Genomic DNA, 23,139 nt, shown 5'->3' on the forward strand with positions numbered 1-23,139 from the left:
TCTTGATGCTGGACCTGGCCCTGATGCTGGACCTGGTCTCAATGTGGGACCTGGTACTGATGCTGGACCTGGGCTTGATGCTGGATCTGGTACTGATGCTGGACCTAGTCTTGATGCTAGACCTGGTCTCACTGCTGGACCTGGCCCAATGCTGCAACTGGTCTTGATCTTGAGGATGGGGACCCAGTAGAGTTCCTTGTAAACCAGGAGGATCCTGCTGCTGGTTTTCAGGTCTTTTGGGTTTCATTCCTGGACTAAACTGGACTGGTTTTCATGGTGAGATGAAGCTCAGAGTTTGTGTTTGTCTCCCACGAAAACACGACCTCCTGACTCTGATTAGAGCCTCAGTTCATCACAGTCAGTTCAGCAGAGGAGGAAGTGATCATTAATGTTCACCCTGTTCTCTGTTAGTGCAGTGTGTGTGTGTGTGTGTGTGTGTGTGTGTGTGTGTGTCTGTGCTGCTGTTCAGTGTGTGTTGGTACAACTCCTGCACGTTGGCTGTCTGTGCCTCTGGAGGAGGTGTGGTTAAACAGAGGAAGCTGCTTGTGACCAGATGTGTCAATCAAAAAGGAAACTGGAGGAACCAGAGGGACGGAAATGAGCCCTTCAAAATAAAAGCTCAACCTCAGCACTTGAACCTCCTACTCTGCATCGAACTGTAAATACCTGAAAACACACTAGTGGCTTTTCCATTGGACATCTGTTCTAAACTTTACCAATATTTACTACATGTCAAAATAACGAAATGTTGATTTTTCTCTTAAATCACAAATACGATGATTTTTTTTAAAAATTTACTATCACAAGATGATACGAGAAGTCATTCCATAAACATGGTGACAAAAATACATATCACATTGATTTACAGATATATTTATTATTATTATTATTATTATTATTATTATTATTATTATTACTCCTTCATCACATACTAAATTAAAAAATGATTCAGTTTCCTGGTGTGTCCACACATACTGCACCATGTTTCTTGTAAAACTTTTCTTCTTCGCTTGTTGTAATATTCATCAACACCTGTTTTTTTTTTTTTCCTCACGTCACTGTAGTTGCAGAAAAAGGTCTTTCCATTGCAGTTTTGTACGATATACCAGTTTCTCTACGCTAAAACAAACACCTCTTGGCAGCGCAAAAAGTTTTCATCAAAAAACAAAAGTTTTGGTGAAATTATCATTTTTCCATTGGGTACATTTTTATGCTCAATTTATATTCTCACCGTTTGAGGGTCAGTGGAAAAGTGACTAGTGTAGCAATGAATAACTTACCAATTTAACTCATTTGTATCTTGTTTTGTTTTTTTTTTTTTTTCTATCATTTTCACCTTATTACATTTTGTGTCATTTTCATCTTGTGTTTCATCTTGTGTTTTTTTTGGGTCATTTTCATTTTATTTAGTGATTTTTTTTGTTGCATAATTTTGCTCATCCACTTATTGTTATGTTTTTGTGTCATTTTCACTGTTGCATTTCTGTTGTTTTGCATTTGCGTCTTCTCTGTTGTTTACATCATGTTGTGTCTTTTGTGTCTATTTAATCAATTACATCTAGCTGTTTTTTTTGTTTGTTTTTTTTTGTCACATCTTTTAACTCATTTACATCTTGTTGCACTTTTTGCACAACTTTCATCTTTTGTCTTGTGTTTTATTGTCTCTTCTGATTTATGTCTGTGTTGTTGCCTGGTCTTGTATCACTTTTGCCCTGTTTTTTTACATTTACATTTATGCATTTGGCAGATGCTTTTTTCCGAAGTGACTTACAAGGGGAAGGTTAACAATTAAGCTCTCTCTCTTTCTCTCTCTCTCTTTCTCTCTCTCTCTCTCTCTCTCTCTCTCTCTCTCTCTCTCTCTCTTTCTCTCTCTCTCTCTCTCCTTTATTTGTAAAGCACTTCAAAACAACCACAGACAACCCAAGTTGCTGTACAGAAGAATAAATAAAAAACAAAATAGAAGAATAAAATACAAGAATAGATTAAAAATACAAAACAGCTGTACAATTAAATCAGTGCTGTGTTTGTTTTTGCATCATTTTCAGCCTTATCTTCATGTTGTCGCCCTTTTTTGTGTCACTTTTGTCTTGTTTTTGCATCATTTTCATCTTTTAACTCATTGGCATCATATCTCTTTTGCACCATTTCCATCTTGTTGCATTTTTTGTTATATTTCCACCTTGTTGTGTCTTTTTCATTGTATTTTTTTTTTTGTAAATCTTTTTCAAATCATTGTACTTTATTTGTTCAACTTGTGTTTTTTTTTTTTTTTTGCACCGTTTTTATCTTGTTGCATAATTTATTCTCGTTGCACTTTTTCCATCATTTCCATTTTGTTGTGTCTTGTCTCTTGTGCCTGGTTTGCATCATTAAGGAGACAGAGCTGCATCATTCCCTCCGCCAAGGAGGTTATGTTTTTGTCACGGTTTGTTTGTTTGTTTGTTTGATGGTTAGTTAGCAAGATAACTCAAAAACTTATGGATGGATTTTCATGAAATTTTCAGGAGATGTTGATACTGGCACAAGGAAGAAATGATTCAATTTTGGTGGTGATGGGGGGCTGATCTGCCTTGGTGGAGGTCTGCACTCTCCGAGTGCTTTTCTAGCTTTATTTGTTTGTTTATTTGATGAGGAAAGTGCATATTAATGAACACTCAGTACAAATAAAAACATGACTTTGTGTAAATATGCTGGATTTAGCTGGAAGCTTTTTTCCATCCGTAGTTCTCAACATTTAAAAACAGACTAAACAAGACAATAAATATACAACACATTACTATATAAAAGTGTACATCATACATAGATTATTAATACAATAAATACAACATAAGAATAACTACTGAGATGAAAATGAAATTAAAGGAGGAAAAGAAATTAGGGAGACAGAGCTGCATATACGTATCATTGATAGAATAGAATAGAATAGAATAGAATAGAATAGAATAGAATAGAATAGAATAGAATAGAACGTCTTTACTGTCATTGTACAGGTACAATGGAAGTAAAAAAAAAAAAAGTGCAGTCGTCCTAGGTGCCATAAAAAAAAGTATAAAAAAAAATCAAAATCAATTAAGTAAAAAAAATCTTCAATTAAGCAAAAAAAAAAAATCTCAAATTTAGCAAAAAATCTTGAATTAAGCCAAAAAAAAAAAAAAAAAAAAATCTTCAAGTAAAAAAAAAAAAAAAAAAAAATCTTGAATTAAGCCAAAAAAAAAAAAAATCTTCAATTAAGTAAAAAACTCTTGAATTAAGCAAGAAAAAAAAATCTAGAATTAACAATTTAATTTTTTTCTTTGTTTTAGTGCAAAAAATAACATTAAATTATGAAAATATTTACATTTACAAACTATCCTGTAACAATAAAATGTGAATAACCTGAACAAATATGAACAACCTAAATGTCTAAAGAAAATTCAGCACAATTTTAATGATTTTTCTTCCTGTTCCTCAGTGTTTAGAAGTTGAGTTATAATACTGTTAAAATTGCACTAAATTTTCTTACGTTTTTTTAAATTTAAATTTCAGTTTTTTCAGGGTTTTTTTTTTTCTTTTTTTTGATAGTTTATAAAAGTAAGTATTTTCATAATTTAGTTGGGGGTTTTTACACTAAAACAAAGACAAAAATTTGGAGTTGTCATTATTTATAGGTTATTATGTTATTATTTTTCTGTTGTGGCCCATTTCAGGTTAAATTTAGCTGAATGTGGCACCTGAACTAAAATGAGTTTGACAGCCCTGGATTAAGATATGTAAAAGATTTCATGGACCAGATCTGGTCTTCATATCTTAATCCTTTCCATGTTTGGCTCAAAACTTTTCAGTCGCCCCTGGTGTGGCCCTGGGATTAAAGCTGTTTTTTACACAGTCTGTGCTGGAAATGTCTGCCAGAGGGTCAAAGTTCAAAAAGTGGAAAGCCAATCTAATACTCTAATAATGAATTAACCCTTTCATGCATTAATTGTGAGAAGCTTAATCAAGAATTTTTTTCCTTGGTTTTTTTAAAATTCCTTTTTAGGCATGAAAAAACAAACAAACAATGTGATTGAATTTTTTTATGAACCTATTTTTCATGGCGTTACAAAAATGTCCACTCAGCTGGACACCATGCGTTTAATTTTTGAAGCAAAGAAACATGCATTTACTGTCATACTGTGTGAAAACTATGAAATAAATGTTTTTTAATGTTGCTAATCTGATGTTTTCTCACATTTTAACATACTATAATAGCAGTTATTACTCACTCAAATAATATGCAAAAAACAACAAAACACAACAACTTAAAAAAAACAACAACAAACTGTTAATTACAGTCTAATAACAACTAACTATTGATTTACACTCAAATATGTTTCTGCGGATCAGGTTTATCAAGAACAGGACTGTTACAGTAACGTGTATTATAGGATGGTGCATAAGTATCCACTGTGTTGGTTGATATGCAAGTAAAACAACAAAATCCATGAATATACAAGAAAACAGCTGTAGAATAACTGTCCACTGTAGTGACCACTGTGCATGAAAGGGTTAACATACCTGCATGGAGATAATTTGCCAAAAAAACCCAACCTTTTTGTTTAAAAAAAAAAAAAAAAAAAAAAAAAAGCAGTTAATTACAGTCTAATAACAATTAGAAATTTTTTACACTCAAACATGTTTGTGCAGATCAGGTTTATCTAGAACAGCAAATTTACAGTAATGGTGTGAAATCCAGTGTATGGGATGATGCATGAGTGTCCACTGTGTTGGCTGATCTGGAAGTAAAACAACAAAATCCAGAAATATACAAGAAAACAACACTTTTGAATAGCTGTCCACTGTAGTGACCACTATGCATGAAAGGGTTAATATAACAACTTTCTTTGCGTTCGTTTACAGTCGTGGTTTTATTGTGAAGGTGCGCTCCCCGGATGCGCAGTTGCGGTGCGTATTGTGCGTCTTTTCATGCCACTGGTGCGGTCTGCTCGCTCTGCCTCCGTCCGCTCAGACCACCGCTTCAGCCCACAGCAGGAGGTAAGACAGCCCTTCCCTCACACTTGTAGTTGTGTGTCAGTGTGTGTCTGTGTGTGTGTGTTTTGGTTTCTGTCCTCGTGTCAGTGTAAAGTTGCTTCGCGTCGCGGCGGCGCAGGTGCGTAAATGCGGTGGGAATGTGGTTTTACGCGTGATGCGGAGCGAGGAAGCAGCTGCGGCTTTTTTGGCATGTGAAGGCATCCGTCCACTGCAGCATCCCACCGGGGCCGTGGACCTCAGACCGGAGGGGGTGGAGGTGGAGGGGGGTCCGGGTGGGTCCGCGGAGCCAAAGCCCGGACAGGACGCGTCGGACCGGGGCAGGACCTGGACCATGTGTCGGGTCTGAGCTGGCCTGTCACTGCCTGTTCCTTCTTTAAGTCTTTAAGAGGTTCGAGCTGAACCAAACCAAACCAAACCAAGCCGAACCAAACCGAACCAGACCAGACCACTTCCTCCAAACCCGTCCATCTCAAAGTTCACACCCCGCCGCAGAGCGCAGCCGCTTGGACGTTTACATCCGCGTTTAAAACCTGCTTCACCCAAAAGAAGCTCTGTTCACTCACATTTACACAGGAAGAATTTAACTAAAAAAAAAAAAAAAAAAAAAAAAAAAAAAAAAAAAAAAAACAGCCACAGAGTCATGGAGAAGTTGGAACCACAGTTCAGATTCAGTTCAAGTCTTCTAAGAACCAGCACTAGTTTTACCACAGATACATAAGGGAATTCTGTGTCTGTAGAGTTTATATGGATTTATTGGACTTTTCTTACATTTTTAAAAATTATATCTTGTATTTTTAAATAACTAGAGCGACAACATGTACCAGCAAGTAAGTCTTTGGATATTTTTACAGACTTTGTAAATAAAGGTGATTCTGACTGAGGATTATTAGATCAATGTTCTATACAAACACAGGATGGAAAGACTTATTGATAATTGATTAATCTCTACTGTCACTGTGAAATTATCCAAATCATCTAAATTAGGATCAATAGCCAATGGGTCTGAGTGACTACGAAGCAGTGAAACTGGAAAAACTGACTCTGGATGAGAACAATAGATCATAAATTGGAAAAAAAACCAAAAAAACACCTCCCATTGAGACTGTTACTATAATTCAGTGTTCAGCCTCAGTTTGACTTTGACTTTTATTGATTCCAGTTTTATTTATTTACGACTTGGACTCAGATGTGATCAGGGACGATATTTGGATTTTGTGTCCTCAGCTTTGTTGTTGTTGTTGCCCTTTTTTGTTTCACTTTTGTCTTGGTTTTGCATCATTTATGGCTTTTTTTGCATCGTTTAACTCATTAGCATTTTGTCTCTTTTGCATTATTTTCATCTTGTTGCATTTTTTTGTGATATTTTCGTCTTGTTGTGACCTTTTCTTGTTTATTTTCTTTGGAGTAGTTTTCCTCTTATTGCATTTTCTTTGTTCATCTTGTGTCTTTTGCATCATTTTCATCTTGTTTCATAACCCTTGTTGCATAGTTGAGCTCATTTCCACCTTGTTGTGTCCTGTGCGTTTGGAGTTTCTTTCTTTTTTGGGGAATAGTGTTTTATCTTATTGCTTATTTTGTTTTGACATTTTCATCCTGTTGCATCATTTGCATCTTGTTGAATTTTGTTGTAACTTGTGCCTTTTTTGTCCAGTTGATATTTGTATTTTGCAACACCTGCACGGTAAAAAAACAGAGTGTCAATTTAACTCTCAGAGAGTTGAATTTGTGATTTAGTTATTTAGTCCGAACATGCAATGAAATATATGCAAACTAGCAAAACATACAGTTTACACTGAATACACTTAGGATGAAAATGTCACAGGAACTTTTTAATTCTTGCAAAAAACAGACGTAAATTTTATGTCCATCTGTGATGCGGTAGTCTTTGATATTTTTCATTTAAAAATATCTGAAACCAAATTTTGCCCTTTGAGTCTGTTTAAGATGGCATTTAGACCTTTTAAAATTATGTAATATTTGTCTTAAACTTGTCTTGTTCTAAAGTTATGAATCCAAAAGTAGTGACGCTCCTGACCAGACTTTTCTACTTTAAAATAATCAAACGTGACCTCATATATGGCTTTTTTTCTCCTTTGTAGTTCTTGTCAGTTCAACTGGACTTGTTTAAAGGTTTAAAATATGGCTATGTTCTTTTTCTTGTGAGATTTGTATTTCTTTATTTTTCTTTTTGTCTTCCTGCTGTATGTCCATATCTGCTACATGTTCTTAAAAAAGAAACAATAAAAAGAAAGTGTTTAAAAAATAGTAACAAATCTAATATTTTTTAAACTGAAAATAACAAACTTTTTGTAGCTTTTTCAGGAACTTCCATTAATCAAGTCATTTAAAGGGTGAAAATTCTTAAACCAGTGGAATGTTTGGTAGTTCTGAGCAGGGCATAAGTTGTTTAACAGATTCATTAAATGTAACGTCGCTTCTGTCTGGATAAATCAACCCAACCACTGTATTTTCACCTGGAAAAAAATGTTGAAATAATGTTTTACTTTGTGAATTATAACCAGCAGGTTAAAGTGTCACTGTCCTAGCGTTGTTTCGTTGCTCGTAGCTGTTGTCACAGTTTATGTTGCGTTGCTATGGTGAGCAGTCATGAGTGAGTCCTATACCTGCAGTGGATATGAAGTGTGTTGATGCTAAAACCGAACCGAGCTGAAACCAACAGAAGAAAAGCACAACTGTTCTGTCACTTCGACGTTTTCTTTGTCTGAGAACGGCTGAATTATGCTGTTTTTTTTTTCATAGTGTGAACTCACAGGTAGAGGTGTAAGAAAATATCAGTTCTGCAATATATTGTGATATTTCATTTCATGATTCTGTATCGATGTCAAAAAGTACTGTATCGATATTTTTAGGTATTTATTCAAATGGAGATATGGAAGAGGTTTATGTTTTTGTTTTTCTTCTTTGTGTTTCTTTTATTTCTATATTCACATGGGTGTTTTGCTCTGTTGTTTTTACTAAAAAAATAGTATTGTGATATTGCAGGTCATGCCTGCAGTTTTTTTTAAACTAATAACACTGTTTTGTTAAATAATGGTTATTTCAAACATCCTAAAAGCACTTTTTACTGTCTGAAAGAGGCAGATGTTCGTTTTTTTATTGGGATTGCACAAAAATAATGTTCTGATGTTGGATGATTCAGGGACTGAACACTATGCATTCTTTTCACAACTAATAGAAGATGAACATTTGAGCAGGATCTTAAACTGTAATATCTGTAAACATAATTTTATTTATTCATTTATTATTATTATTATTATTATTATTGTTATTTATAACAAAATTTTGTTTTTATAGAGGAAAGTTCTGTGATATAGTATTAAATCCTGTTCTAATCAAATAAAAATTTGTTTAATATTTGTGCATATTTCTGGTGTAATTAAATTTTCCCAGGAAATATTCTCTTAGAAGAAGAAAGAAAACAAACAAAAAATATTGCCCTGTTAACAGTTTCGTGATATATCGCGATATATTGTATCGTGGTCCTAATATTGTGATTTGCATTGTATCGCCAGATTCTCACTAACACGCACCCCTACTCACATGTGGAGACATGATACAAAACTCATAAAGTCTGTATAAAAACATGTACAAGGATGTTTTCGACCATGTTGCACTACATTTTTTGCTCTCTTTAGATATTATAATTCACCTTTTCCAAGCAAAGACCAAGTCTTTTCCTATATTTAATATAGTGATTATTGCAACATTCCAAAACTTTTTTTCTCATTCTTTGACTTTTTACTACATTAACTGAACAGAAAAACAACTAGTTCATGTATTTAACTAGAAAAGCACTCGGAGAGCGCAGACCTCCACCAAGGCAGACCCCCCCCCCCCCCCCCCCCCCCCCAATCACCACCAAAATGTAATCATTAGTTCCTTGTGCCAGTATCAACATTTCCTGAAAATTTCACCCAAATCCGTCCTTAACTTTTTGAGTTATCTTGCTAACAGTCAAACAACTATCTCACTTTTGCTACACATGATGAATCAATATTCAGTATCTTGTCGAACCTGTTGGGAACTTATTTTGCATTTTTTTTTTTACCAAGCACTCTGACCATTCATTGTGGAGTTACACATACATATGTTGAAAATATCCCTGTCTCCCAATGATAAAGAATCCTTTTAAAAAATTCCTGGATCCAGACAGTGATCCGGATCATTCCCAAAATCTAATCATTTGTTACTCGTTCCATTTCGGACATTTCCTGAAAATTTCATCAAAATCCGTCCATAACTTTTTCAGTTATGTTGCTAACAAACAAACAAACAAACAAATAAACAAACAAACCCTGGCGAAAACATAACCTCCTTGGCAGAGGTCATTATTGAATGAACGCTGCAGATCAGAATGTTGTTTCCATGTTCCCTACAGAGTCGCTGAAAAGCTGAGAATGTACATTTTACCTGAATTATTTAAGTGTATTGATTGGATTAGTGGTTCACAAGCCCATCATCGTTGAAGAGCGATAGATGTTTCAGTCGTAGGAGGCTGTGTCCTGTTCTGAACTACGGTTATGTAATTCAAATATCAGGTTCAGTGTAAAAGAAAAAAGTCATTAAATAAAACTCAATGACAGGAATTGGCAGCGAATCCTAAAGTGCAGTTTAGTTCAAACTCTTGGCTAACACTGAATCTTTCACTATAAAATATTCATGTGAGAATCTCAGGCTTGTTGTTTTTCATTGACTTTAATGGTGTAATTATAGAGAAGTGGATTCCACAGAGAGTCTGAGGAACTGTGGGAACAGTCACAATAATAATAGAAGACTGAAGAAGAAACCCGTCATATAAAAGTCGCACATGCAATATTTGACTGCACCACCTTTGGTTCTGATTCCAGGAGACGTTCACTGTCCCATCTGTTTGACCACATAATGCTTATGTGTAAGGTTCACAATATTAGTTCCATCTGTACAGTAGTTGCATTAATTTTTGATTATTGATGATGGAGAATTAAACCGCTGCATCAAGTCTGCATCACATCTCACATTAGAGTCTGGACTTAATGGTGATCTATCTATCTATCTATCTATCTATCTATCTATCTATCTATCTATCTATCTATCTATCTATCTATCTATCTATCTATCTATCTATCTATCTATCTATCTATCTATCTATCTATCTATCTATCTATCTATCTATCTATCTATCTATCTATCTCTCTCTTCCAGTATTTTCAGTTCATCTTATTAAAGTATTTAAGATTGAACACATTTGATCTCCCCATGGCAGATCATTTATTTAAAAAAAATACATGTAGATCATCGTTCCAACCTTCCAACATGTTGAACTCTACTTCCTTCTCAGTGACGTGAAACGGTGTCAGGTTTGACTAGATTTATATTTAGTCTCTTTACTTGGCCTGAGATGAGAAGCTGTAGAAGGAAACGGTGTATTTATAGTTTAAAAAGTGTTTCTAATATAAGTTGCCCCTGGATGTGATCTTAAACTGTTTGCAGATGACAATGTATTTTATTTCACCAAAAGTTCCACAAATTGATTTTATCATATCGTTAGCCTCATAGCATAATTGCTTAAGTCATATTTTTGGCCAAATTGTGATATCTATATAAAATTAATCAGTTACGCATATATCACAATCTGGCCAAACATGTGACTTAGGCAATTATTCTATGAGGCTAAGAATTTTCACCTGGTGATGACAGTGTGATACTTTTTATAGTTAGATTTAGAGGGAAATGTAAGAGTTTGGTTTAAAAAATTGTCCACTGTTAATGAACTCTGTGCTTATAGGAAACACTGGTGTTTAAAAAAAAAACAGATTTATAGAAAAGTTTGGTTTCAGTTTGTATTTATTTGTGCTAATCCCAGAAACTGTTGAAAACCTAGTATTTTAACTTCCAGATTCTTGTTAAATCCGGCCTGTCGTCTTGACTTTAGCTGATTTTCCATGTTTTTACCCATGATTCACTGCTGCAGCTGCAACATTTAGACAATTAATGTGTTATTGATTGGTTTAGTTTTTACTTTTTCAGGTTAAAAAAACAAAAACAAAAACCTTTTGCTGTTTGCAGCTTTTTCTTCATGAAGTAGATGTTGTCCTTTGGTTGAAAATGGAAAATCTTTGAGCAGTTGTACGACTTATGTCTTAATTTGTGGCAAGGGTTTTTTTTGCAAATGGAGTTTTTACTTCTGTTTATATGTTCACAGAGCTGTAGTTTTTATATATTTAGTATTTTTATGGTTTTCCTTATAATGTAAAACTGCAGCTGCAACATTGAGACAATTTATTGACCACTGATTGGTTTAGTTAGTTTGTGATTGATGCTTTTGGTGCTTGTGAATGAAAGAAACAGTTAACATTTGCATAAACTATTATAACAGGGCTTTTTACATCATTACAGTTATTTAACAGCAGATTCTTGTTAAATCATGTCTGTACTTTTGACTTAAGCTTCTTTTTTCATGGGTTTTCTTGTGATTCACCTCTGCAGCTGTAACATTTTGACGAATATTCATCACTGATTAGTTTTTATTTTTACAGGTAAAAATGAGTTAATTTTGCAGGTTGTAGCTCTGCCATTGATGCTTTTCTTGCCTGTGAATGGAAAAAATTGTTATAAAACATTTGTTTAAACCATTCTAACAGGGCTTTTCACATCATTGCAGACATTTAACAGCAGATTCTAGTGAAATCAGGCCTGTAGGTTTGACTTAAGCTTCTTTTTTCATGTGTGACCCATTGGCTGCTGCAACATTTTGACAAATATGCATCACTGATTGGTTTAGTTTTTATTTTTTCAGCTAAAAATGAATAAGTTTTGCAGGTTGTAGCTTGGTCATTGATGCTTTTGGTGCTTGCAAATGAAAGACACAGTTAACATTTGCATAAGCTGTTGTAACTACTGGGCTTTTTTACATCACTACAGTCACTGAACAGCAGATTCTTGTTAAATCATGTCTGTAGGTTTGACTTGACCTTATTTTTTTTTTCGTGTTTTTGTGTGAGTCAGTGATTAGTTGTTATTTTTTCAGGTAAAAATGTCAGTTTTTCTGGTCGCAGCTCCTCCGTTGCTGTTTTTCTTGCCTTCAAATGGATAAATCGACCCAAACCTGACGTGACATTTATTCCTGACATTTTCCAAAGGCTGTAGCTTTATTTCCAGATCTGAGAGGTGTGTGGAAAGTGTGATTAAACAGACGGAGTTCACACAAAGCTGGTTCTTTCTGCATAGTTTCCTGTTCACAGGGAAACAGGTTATGGTAATGACAAACTAACTGCACTAAATTAGAAAAGCTCCCAGCGCTGTCGGCTACCGCCTTCTGCAACACATGTGGCAACAACACGGCTGGTGTCGGGCAGGAAGTGTTTTCATGAAGTCTGAGGAAAGACTGGAGAGGAAAGAGGAACGACTCGTACCACTGCCTTTGGTGTTCGTGCGGTTGTGACGTTTCGGACAGACCTGCTCTTCCAGTGTGATGTTGTGTCATGAACTAAATGGGTTGAAGGTTGAGTGGGTGTCGACTGAAGGGCTGGGCGTCGCTGCTGAAGCTCAGGTGAAACTCTGGGCGTACAGTCGTGGAATGGCCTCGGTGGTAAACCCGCTCTGCAGCCTGGGAGTGCTTCATTGACTTTGTGGGCGTGTGTGTGTGTGTGTGTGTGTGTGTGCTTTGGAATCCACACAGTGCGATACAAGGATGCAGTAGGCGTGGAGGGAGAGGTCGGCATTAATCAATACTGTCGACAGAAAAACACTGCAGAAGCCCAGGCTAATGCACAGGGATATTCAACAGGCACTGGGCATGTTCAACAGGACAAATGTTGGAAAACACATGAGATTAGGGAGAAAATTTGGTGGATATTTTAACCCCTAAAGACCCAAACAGCCACCGGTGACCAAAACCAACAACTGATGTACAATGTTTAATACCTGCTAAACCATTAATCCTGTCAATGCATGTAAATAATTGGTGTAAAATACACTTTATCCTCTTTTCAGGGTCATCAGATATGACCCATTTGGACATTCAGAGGCTCCGTAGTTACCGTGGAAACACCGTCATCTTCTACAACATTGATTCACTGATTCATTTTTTACTGATGGATTTACTTACTTTTATTATTTTAATAATTACTTTTAATCTTTTAGTCTATTAATGCACATTTAAGGTCAAATATTGAATAAAGAATAAAACCAATGTAGTTTGATTCGTGGGTTCATGTACATTTTTCAAGGACAAACCATGGAAACACCGTCATCTTCTACAACATTGATTCACCAGTAAAACCCATGGAGTTGGATCAATGACAGTGGATGGACACACTGGGGTTATGTTCAGTTAATGATAGATTTTACTGAAAAAGTCACTTTTTCTTCAGTTTTCTCTGTTTTGATAAAATAACCTTTGTATTTACTCTGAGCTTTTATGAACAGCTACATGATCAGTGAATTAAATATAGGAAAATGTATGATTTGCACTGAAAAAACTGAAACTAAAGAGGATGATATTACAATAAAGGGTGACAAATCACGTAAGAAAGGTTAAATATAGAGAAAAATTAATTTTGGAACTGCCACAAAAGTACCACTGGGTCTTTATGGGTTAAAGTAGAAGAACCACAACTATTATTGTCACAACTTCCAAAAAAAAAAAAAAAAAAGGATGTTGACAGACGTTACAACAAGTGAAGAAGAAGAGTTTTAAAAGAAACATCTCATGGTATGTGTGGACACACCAGGAAACCCAGTAATTTTTAAATTTAGTACGAGATAGAGGGGTAATATATTATAATAATTATATTTTTAAATAAACACAATATTTATGTACGTTTCCATCTTTATGCATTTTATGCATTTGTGATTTAATGGAAAAACCGACTCTTGTGTTTTTTTGGCATTTAGTAAATATCGGTAAAGTTTTGCGCATATGTCCAATGGAAAGTGGTAAGTTGTTGTGCTGGAAAATTTTGAAAATAACCCTTAAAAGGGCTTAAAGTGCTTGAATTTGACCTTGAAAAATGTACATGAACCCACAAATCAAACTACATGGGTTTTATTTTTATTCAATATTTGACATTAAATGTGCATTAATAGACATGTATTATAAGTCAAGTCTTAAGTCATAAAAACTACTTTACTACTTAAGTTTGTTTTAACTTTTAAAGACATAACTATTAAATAATTTCAAAGGTTATTATATCAAATCGGAGGAAAATGAAGAAGTGACTTATTCAGCAAAATATATTATTAACTGAATACAAAACAAGTGTCTCCATCTTTTTATTTTTATCCAATATTTTACATTAAACTTGCATTAATAGTCATGTATTTTAAGTCAAAAACTGTGACTTAAGTTTGATTTAACCATTAAAGACACGAGCAAAGAAAAAAGCTTAGAGTAAATTTGACGGTTATTATATCAAAACACTGAAAACTGTAAAAAAGTGACTTATTCAGCAAAATATATCATTAACTGAACATAAACCAAGTGTCGCCATCCTCTGTTATTTATCAAACTAAATGGTTTTTATTTGTATTCAATACTTTACATTAAACTTGCTTTAATAGTCATGTGTTATAAGTCAAAAACTGTGACTTAAGTTTGATTTAACTGTTAAAGACATAGAGCTATTTCTGTGGTGTTTTCCTAATACATTTTTCTCAGTATTTATTTCCATTTATTATAATATTGTCCTCTGGATTTTGCATTTTTCAGTGTAAATCAAATATTTTCTTAATTTAATTCACTGATCATGTAGATGTTCATTAAAGCTAAATAAATTCAAAGGAAAACAGAGAAAACTGAAGAAAAAGCGACTTTTTTGCAAAATATATCATTAACTGAACCTAAAAACAAACATTCATTCAATCATTTTTCATCATTTCATTTGTTTTGTTCATTTTGTTGTCTATTTTATATTTTTTCTTGAATTATGTTAAAATTTGTTCTTGTTGCTTGTAATTTTTTTTTCATTTTTTGTACTCGTTTTCTTCATGTTATTGATTACTTTGGCTGTTTTTGTTCATGTTGTTGCTTATTTTCTCCACGTTATGCATTATTTTGTACATTATCTTATTCATTTTTGCTCATTTTATTTATTGTTTTATCTATTCTTGTTCATTTTGTTTCCTAATTTATTATTCTAACCTAAATCAAGTGTCTCCATCCACTGACTTTTATCAAACTACAGGGGTTTTATGGGTGAATCACTGTTCAGAGGATTTTAGTCAGACCGTCTTAAATCGCCTTGTGTTGAATGAATTGGATGTTGTTCTGAGATTTATTTGAAGTGTCTGAATCTCCGTAAAACCCCATAAATAAACAGTTCCTGATCAGCTGATGGTCAGACCAAACCTGTTTAAAATGTGGTTTAATGAGGAGGAGATGTGGTCCGTCACCGTGTCCATAAAGTGGATGTGACGGCGCCTCGGGGGTTAAAGTGATTATGGTGGATCCAGAAGGTCACAGGTTTCACTCTGTGTTTGATGAACTTTAATGTGAAGCGGCTCGGTGTTCTTAACGGGCGTGTTCTGGATCCACTCCCCATCATGAGTGAACTTTGACCTCCAGCATCCTGGATCAGCTGCAAGGAAGGAAGGAAGGAAGGAAGGAAGGAAGGAAGAACGAGGCTTTATCAAACACCTGTAGCCGCTAAAGTCGAGCAAATTCTATGATGAATTACTGACAACAAATTGTACTGTTTAAGTCAAGTAAAAGGAAGGAAGGATGGAAGGATGGACAAGGAGAGGAGAAAGGGAGAAAGGAAACAAGGAAGAGAAAAAGACAGGATAGAAGGAAGGAAGGAAGATAGGGAAGAAGGAAGGACAATAGGATGGAAAGAAGGAAGAATGGGCGAGGAGGGTATGAAGGGAGAAAGGAAGGAAGAAAATAAGGAAGAGAGACTAAAAGGAAGGAAGGAAGGATGGATGGAAGCAAGGATGGACAAGGAGGGTATAAAGGGAGAAAGGAAACAAGAAAAAAAGGAAGACTAAAAGGAAGGAAGGAAAGAAGGGAAATAGGACAGAAGGAAGGATGGACAAGGAGGGTATGAAGGGAGAGAAATAAGAAAAAAGGAAGAAAGACTAAAAGGAAGGAAGGAAGATAGGGAAGAAGGAAGGACAGTAAGGTGAAAAGAAGGAAGAATGGACAAGGAGGGTATAAAGGGAGAAAGGAAGGAAGAAAATAAGGAAGAAAGACTAAAAGGAAGGAAGGAAGGAAGGAAGGAAGGAAAATAGACAGGACAGAAGGAAGGATGGACAAGAAGGGTGTAAAGGAAGAAAGGAAACAGAACGAAGGATGGAAGGAAGGAAAGTAGGGCAGTAGGAAAGAAGGAAAGATGGACAAGGAGGGTATAAAGGGAGAAAGGAAGGAAGGAAGGAAGGAAGGAAGGAAGGTTTTTGTTGCGTTTTAATCATCGGTGAGAAACTCTGAGGTAAAATAAACTGGTGAAGCTTTTATGGTTTTAGACGATGATGATGATGGTGATGATGATCTGATAAATAAATCAGAGGAAGAAGCGCCTTGCCACAGGAAGTGTGTGTGTGTGTGTGTGTGTGTGTGTGTGTGTGTGTGTGTGTGTGTGTGTGTGTGTGTGTGTGTGTGTGTCAATCTGTGGTCACATGACCCGGTGGAAGGAGGCGGGGCTTGTTTTATCGGTGTAATGAAGGCTTTGATGTGACCACACTTCTGTTTTTATCTTCCTCCTTTTTCTCCAGCTCTGTATTCTTCTCATCTTCATTCATCTCCTCCTCCTTTTTCTCTGCTTTTCCTTCTCTTTCTCCTTCCATCTGTTTCATCTGTTCTTTCACTGGTTTTATTTGTTTTTCTTTCATCTCCATCCTACTTTTCCTGTTTCGTCCTCCTTTTTCTCCTCCATCTTCTCCTTCTTTTTCTCCTTCTTTTCATCTTTATTCTTCTCATCCTCCCTCTTCTTTTCATCCTCTTCCTTTTTTATTTCCTCATCTCTTTTTCTTCTTCTTTTACACCTCATTATTCTCATTTCTGTGCAGTTTTCACTTTTTTTTTTTTTAAACTTTTTGTGTTGTTTTTGTTTCGTTTCTCTTTTTTTAACTTTTAGTCTTGTTTTTAATTTGTCTGTTATTTTGTTTAATCTCATTTTACATCATTTTCTTCTCATTTTTGTACAGTGTTTTTAATATTTTCACGTCATTTTCCCTTTTTTTTACACCATTTTCATCTGTTCTTACACTGTTTTTTGTTTCTTATTTGTGTTTTTGTTTCATTTGCATCTCATAGTTTAACTGTTTCCTCCTCTTCCTTTTTCTATTTCATCCTCTCCCTCTTTACGTCTGTATTCTTCACCTCATCCTTCTTTTCTTCTTCGCTCTCCCTCCTCTTCCTCCTGTTCTTTTCAGTGTGTTTGATGCAGTGTTCAGATCTGACCACCAGGGGGCAGCATTTCTCAGTGTGTCCCATTATTTTTTTCTCCTCATTATGTTTTTTATTCAGTATTTTTCTATTTCCTTTTATGTTCGGTGATTTAAAAAAAAAAAAAAAACTGCAGGGAATCATGTTTTATCTTTTATACGGTGGAACTTTTCCGTCATGGATTCATGGATTTTGTCGTTTTTCATCATTTTATCATCACTTCAGTCAGTTTTTAGGAACATAAAGAGTTTTATTTATTCCGTCTGACCAGTCTGAGGCTGTTTCATGACCTTAAATCTCCACATTTGTCATTAAGACGTCGGGTCAGATGATGGTTGGACTCATTAGGACTTAATGAGGACAAGCTGGGACTCAGTATTGATCGGTATCGACTGGTTTTTCTGCAGCGTCTCATCTGTAACAAACACATCAGTGCTCTTTATGAACCTGTAAACTCTCAACTCTCCATTTCAACTGTTTTGTAATTAGTTTTTTTCCCTCTTGTATTTAAGGTTTTGCACAGAACTGAGGTTTTAGAGCGTTGGGTTCTGGAGACTCAGACTCAGACGCTGGAATATTTTCACATGACTTAAAGAATTTGACATGAATCTGTGATTTTTCCTGTGGTGTTAAACCTCCATCTGCTGCTCATGAGGCTCCTCTGGGACGAGGTTTATACAATATACTGTAATCTATAAATATAATCCATAAACTGCTGAAAAGTGCTGCATTTTGTACCAAAAAAAAGTCTGTTTTTAAGATCTTTTAAAATCCTATTTTAAGCCATTTTCATTTTGTTTTTTGCACCATTTTTGTCTTGTTTCTATGCTTCATTTATTTTGTTTTTTGTACTGTTTTATTCTTGTTTAATGGCATTTTCATTTTCTGTTTTTTTTTTTTTTTTTACTATTTTAGTCTTGTTTTATTGCTCTTTCCATCTTACTAGTACTTTTTACATACTTATAAAATGTGGAGAGTTCATTGTTTCATAACATCCAAAACCCTGCATTTAGTTGTTTAACCCTCAAAGACCAAAATCATCTACTGATCGAAACTGTTTAATACCTGTTGATCCACTAATTCTGTCAATACATGTAAATAATTAGTGTAAAATACAGTTTGTCATCTTTTCATAGTCATCAGATATGACCCATTTGGACATTCAGAGGCTACGTAGTTACCATGGAAACACAGTCATCTTCTACAACATTGATTCACCAGTAAAACCCATGGAGTTGGATCAATGACAGTGGATGGACACACTGGGTTTATATATTAAACAATAGAACAAATGGACAAAACATTTTTTACAAAATAATAAGTAACATGAAAAAATAAGCCCAAAAATGAACTAAAATGAAGTAAAGTATGAAATTACCAATGAAATTAGCAAAAACAGTTGAAGTAATTAATGGAATTTAAAAAATATATATAAATCAACAAAATAATAACTAACATAAACTGAAACTGTAGAAAAAAATTAACAAAACAAAATGAAAACAAATAATAACTAAATAAAATTAACTTAAAGGAACAAAAACAAGTAATATAGCAAGTAAAATGAAAAATGAAAAGTGCCAAGAACAAAATAAGGTTGTACATGTTTTTTTTTATGTTCTACATAATCAGTGAAATAAATAAAAAGAAAGAAAGAAAGAAAGAAAGAAAGAAAGAAAGACAGAAAGAAAGAATTTAATGATTCCGATTCCATTATCGATTTTGCTTATTGATCCGATAAGCAAAATCGGTCACACCATATGACTGTACAAAGTGAAAGTGAAACTTAAAATGCTTTACTAATTCCTCTATGTCTCCTGCTGCTGTGCACCTCATTTTCCTTTTCCCTACCTTTGGAAACTATTATTTTAGGGGGCAGGACATTTGTTGCCCCCCCTTTAGAACCGGGCCGGATGATGCCCTGGTGTTTGCTCTGCTACTAGATTCACAAGCGTTGTAAGTAGTGTATCTAACACATGACATTCCTGCAAATGAATTGCATGCTGTGGACAAATGTTTGAGCGTATTGGAAATATTTCCCTCCTTTGAACAAATGGAAGTTGTACCAGCGTTCCCAGTTTCCCTGGTGTCGTCTTTTTGCATGAAACATACCCATACTTTGGAGCGTTTCTGCCTCAACGCCACGTTGGTTACGTTCTAAACCAAAACAATACAGCGTAAGTGTGACGTCATCACGCATGTGCAACGAAGGTGGAATCGCTCAGCAGAATCCTTAAGCAGGCAAACGATTCCAAGGAACAGACCTACTGGGAACTGGTTCTCAAAAAGAACTGGTTCTCAATTCCCATCTCTAGTAATTTTAGAATTAATGGTGAGAAATGACTTAAATGTAGAGAAAAATTCCTTTGGAAGTCGTCATAAATGTAGTTTTAGGTCTGTATGGGTTAAATCTCTCTCTTATATCGTCTTTATGCTGATTTAATCTTTTTATGAATAAATTCACACCACAAACAACCGTCTGGTTTCTTCAACGTTCGTTCAGGACAAAAACCAGCCTTTAGACCTGAAGTCCCGCCTGATGGTGATGATAGTGGGCGTGGCCAGGCTGTGGGCGTGGCCAGGCCGTAACCTTGACCTCAGGCCTGTCGTGGTTTCCTCGGTCGAACGCCACAGTCTGAGGCTCCGGTTTCCTCTGCCCACCATCCTCTGCAGTGATGCTGAGTGTGGGCGGGGCCTGGAATGCCTCGCCGTCTCTGGAATGTCAACAATGACTGACGTCGGCCGCTGTCCTTTCATGAAACAGCAGCAGAAAATCCAAACCAGTGAAGCCTGTTTCCACAACAACAGACGGTCTCCGAAAAATCCCAAACATCCGACCGCAGTGGGTGTGGCCAGAGAGTTCAACTGAACCGCAGTGAAAATAACAACGCTCACCTGGACTTTAATCTGTGTCGGCAAGGAAACTAAACTGTTGACATAATGACACCAGGTCACCTGATGACCACAGCATTCGACTGATTTCACCTGATTCATCTGCGTTAGAAACAAACAGTGTCTGGGAATAAAGACAGGCGGAATTCTACCAGAAAATAACAGCTGTTTGAACGGATCTGATCCAGAAATTACTCAGTCTCACATTCTTTTTTACGTCTTTTATATCATTTCTTTTTATTTACATTATTTTTCCCTTGTTATTTGTCATTTTTGTTAAGCTTTTCTTATCTTATTCTTTGGTCGTTCCTTTTTCATCATATTTCATGAATCAGATCAGTTTTTTCCCATTTTATTTTGTTTTATTTTGTTTTATCTTGGTTTTACATCATTTCCATCATCTTCATCTTGGTTTTACCCTCTTTTAGTTTTACATCTTTTACATCCTTTCCACGTTTCTATACGCCATTTTGTCATTTTTATCCTGTTTTTACATATTGTCTTTTACATCGTTATCAAGTTTTGTAGTATTTGTGCTAGTTTCCATTTTGTTGTCTTGTCATGTGTTATTTGTCTGGATTTTTGCTTTCTTTACAATTTATAATATAATATAATATAATGTAATAAAATATAATGTAATAAAATATAATATAATATAATATAATATAATCATACAAAAAAGTCCAGAGAATAGGATGTAAAATACCTAAAAGTATTTAAAACATGTATAACATATAAATAAACCATCTCTCATGCAGGTCTGGACCGTTTCTCCTCCTTTACTTGGTTTGTTGTAAATCCTCGTTGCCCCTTTAACACTCAGGTGCCTCCAGTAGGTGGTGTTGTGTAAACCCTGCCCCCTGCCATTCATTGGCCGGCTCTGTGCTCCTGAACGCCCCCTCGTCCAGTCTGTGCCCTCCCTCCTCCGCAAGTCCATCCCAGACTGGGGTCTTCTCGTCTGGGCTTCACTTCCCCCTGAGGCTCCGGACGATCGGCAGCTCCATGTGTGTGTCTGTGTGTGTGAGTCTGTGTGTGTCTGTGTGAGTGTGTATGTGAGTCTATGTGTATCTATAGTTGTGTGTTAGTGTGTATGTGAAGGACTGGAGGAAACAGCTACTCTTTGTGTTGCTCTGGAATAAGTTTGTTGTCAAGTGAAGTGATGATGAAGATGAAGGTTATGATGATGATGAGGATGATGATGATGATGATGGTGATGGTGACAGGCGGCGCTCAGCCTCGGGTTCAGGTCAGTCAACATCTGATTTTTGATTGTGTGGGTTCAAGAGAAAAGGAAAGCAGTGTTCCTTCTGTTGTATGATGTTCATTATTAGATGAGGTTCACATGTAGAAGAAGAAGAAACAGTAGAAGAAAAAAGAAGAAGAAAAAAGAGTACAGTAGAAGAAGAAACAGTAGAAGAAAAAAGAAGAAGAAAAAAGAGTACAGTAGAAGAAGAAACAGTAGAAGAAAAAAGAGTAGAGGAAGAAACAGTAGAAGAAGAAAGAGTAGAAGAAAAAAAACAGTAGAAGAAGAAACAAACATTGATCTAATGTTTGGACGATTAAACCTTTAACCTTAAAATCAAAAACAGAAAACCCTTCAGATTTAGATTCAGAACACTTACAGTATGTATGTATGTATGTATGTATGTATGTATGTATGTATGTATGTATGTATGTATGTATGTATGTATGTATCTATCTATCTATCTATCTATCTATCTATCTATCTATCTATCTATCTATCTATCTATCTATCTATCTATCTATCTATCTATCTATCTATCTATCTATCGGTTTTTCCATTAAATCACAAATGTGATGATTTGTTTCTTTATTATTGCGAGATGACACAAGAAGTCTTTCCATAAACATGGGAACAAACGTAAATATGGTGTTGATTTACAGATATATTCATTGTTATTATATATTTCCCTCTATGTTGTACTAAACTAAAATAATTATTCAGTTTCCTGGTGTGTCCACTCATACCACACCATGTTTCTTTTAAAACTCTTCTTCTTCTCTTGTTGCAACGCCTGTCAGCATGCGGTTTTTTTTTTATTATTCATGTGACTCTAGTTGCTTAAAAAGGTCTTTCCATTGCAGTTTTGGTGATATACCATATGCACGACTCCTGAAAAACCACCTCTTGCCAGCACAAAAACGTTTAATTGAAAAATGAGAGTTTTGGCGAAACTGTCATTTTTCCATTAGGTAAATTTTTATGCACAAGTGATATTTGCACAACTTGGGAGTCAATGGAAAAGTGATTACAGTCTTGTAACGTATGCGGAAATGACCAAAAATAGTCACTTGCCCGATAAAGGGCTAATGCACAGATTTCCAGTTTGAGAAATAAAACTACTTTCAAGCCGAGTCTCTGCGTTTATGAGGTTTATCGGTACATTTTGTCATCTTTAGTAAAATACAGAAAGTCAGAAATCATGCAGAAGTTTCCATTTGTTGGTGAAGGTCAGTCATCAGTGGAATGTTGTCGAGGGTCTGGATGCCAAAAAGAAAGACAAAAAACCCAACAGGAAAACAGCAGAGTTTTAGAGGATGAGTCCAAGCTCGTATCGATTATGGCTCCGAAACCGAATAAATTCTAATATTTATGAACGCAAGAGGAAGAGGAGGTTTTTAATTAAATAAAGATGATGAAGGAGAAGTTTTGTTGTGACTTTGAGAAGTTTTAGTGTTTAGTTAAGTCATCGTCCACGTTGTATGATTCATTTGAATTAATATAAAATCTAATTTCAGTCCAGTACACTATGTTGGCAAAAGTGTTGGGACGTCTGCTTTTACACACATGAACTTTAATGACCTGTTATTTTTAATCTGTGGATTTAATATGCTGTTGT

The 23,139-nt window shown here is 35.3% G+C and overlaps 1 protein-coding gene across 2 annotated transcripts in view; it reads left to right on the forward strand.

The window, feature by feature from the left end:
• The first annotated feature begins 4,925 nt into the window (after window positions 1–4,925).
• The window catches only part of pld1b (phospholipase D1b), a 61,251-nt gene continuing 43,037 nt past the window's right edge, over window positions 4,926–23,139 (forward strand). Inside the window, exon 1 of one of the 2 annotated variants that reach the window (XM_030123380.1) lies at window positions 4,926–5,010. The gene's annotated coding sequence lies outside the window, so the exon portion shown is untranslated. Of the gene's footprint in view, window positions 5,011–21,093; window positions 21,525–23,139 lie in introns of those variants that run through there. The other variant, XM_030123379.1, reaches the window with a different exon arrangement.

Source organism: Sphaeramia orbicularis, chromosome 20 (genome assembly GCF_902148855.1).
Source record: "Sphaeramia orbicularis chromosome 20, fSphaOr1.1, whole genome shotgun sequence".
NCBI classification, from domain to species: Eukaryota; Metazoa; Chordata; class Actinopteri; order Kurtiformes; family Apogonidae; genus Sphaeramia; species Sphaeramia orbicularis.